This window comes from Alligator sinensis, unplaced genomic scaffold, assembly GCF_000455745.1.
Source record: "Alligator sinensis unplaced genomic scaffold, ASM45574v1 scaffold823_1, whole genome shotgun sequence".
Classification (NCBI taxonomy): Eukaryota; Metazoa; Chordata; order Crocodylia; family Alligatoridae; genus Alligator; species Alligator sinensis.
The window spans coordinates 1088656-1090315 of NW_005842272.1; positions in this window are offsets into that span (position 1 = coordinate 1088656).

Here is a 1660-nt window from a genome sequence, read left to right on the forward strand (position 1 = left end):
TCATGAGCCGTGAATTCAATTGACTCTGCCAGCACTGTCTGAATAGAAATGCCACTGTTTCACCCAGACAATTGGTTTTAAACGTTGGGTGAAGCAGGAATCAAAGCAGGATGCAACTGCATCACTCCACCCCCAGTAGATCCACCCTTGGGGGTCAGCAACTTACAGACCTGGTCTCTGGATCCATTTCAGCCTATAGAGCTAGGGGACTTCTGCAGCAGGAAGCTTCACTGTCATGGGAGCTAGGCAGTCAGGAGAAGCAGTGATAGCAGCATTGCAGGGGAGCTAAGACTGCACCTGTAGCAGTGGTGCTGTGGATGGGGCTGAAAGTAGCTAGCACTCAGAGCTTAGATCTGTTCGAGTAGCACCTCCCTCAAAAAAGTTGCATACCCCTGCTCTACCCCTGCTCCAAGTTTAACCCCCATTCACTTACCTGTGTATTTTCAAGAGGGCATGAATTTATCATTAACGTATATTGCTTGAGTGGTGTCATTCTATAGCTAGAGTGACCACTGATGCCTCCCCAGAATACAGGATATCCCCTTGGTGGGAGGAGGAACCACTGCCCCCCTCAGCCAATCTGTGGTGAGAGGTGGGGCCACCACAAAAAGGCCACCTGCTTCCCTCCCTCCATCCCTGGCTGGCTCAGAACCCTTCTCTTCCTGGCTATGCACTGCCCCACCTCTAGGCACAGCCAATAGAATCTTAAGGACAAATGATTGACATGTATTGCCACCAAGGAACTGAAAAACAGGACCTTTTGCAGTCCATTCCTCATCTAGAAACAGACAGGGGACAAAGGGTTTCAAAACAGGACGGTCTGGTATAAAACAGAACCAATGGCCACTCTACCTATAGCTTGTACACAACAGGTTAATATATGATTTTTTTATTAAGGTATTTTCCCAGTCTGGCCCAGCTAAATCTTTCCATCATCATAAAACCTAAAAAGTCTGTCAGGGTGCATCTACATATGCACTTTATTGAGTAGATTAATTAGGTCTGCAGTAAAGTGTCTACACATCTGCTGGTATTAGGGCATAGAAGAGTAATTAATTCTGCTGTAAGATAGTATTGTCTGGGACAGTACTATCTTACAGCGGGTACTTATATGTGATCAAATGCATGTGTAGGTTGTGACAGGGGCTATCTGGGATTCAAGGGTGCTAAAGTGTGGGGGCTGCCTGTTAGGTAGCCCTGCATTGCAGCACCCTTGTGCCCGAGCCAATCCCTCCACAGCTCAACACTGCCACCTGGAGCTTGGAGCAGAAACTCTAGGGCCTCTGCCAGCCCAGGGCTTCTTCACCCCAGCTCAACGTGTTGCAGTCCAGGCACATGTGTAAATGCTGCACCTGACAGCAGCTGACTCTGGCACAAAATGTGCCTGAGTTTATTGCATTGCACTAGTTGCATATATAAAGGCACCCTGTTCAATTTCAATTGCAGTGGCCTTCTGGTTATTTCTCAAATGAGAGCTTTATATGGCCCATCATGTACCTTTTATCATTAGCACATTAGGTGTTCTGAAATTTCCAATGTGGAGACTAAAAAGGAAAAATTAACGTCAAACAGATGTTTAACAGGGCTGATTGAAGCTTTTCAAGAATTAGTATCAGATGAAGAGAATCAGTTAAGATGACTTTTTTCTTTCATCATAAAT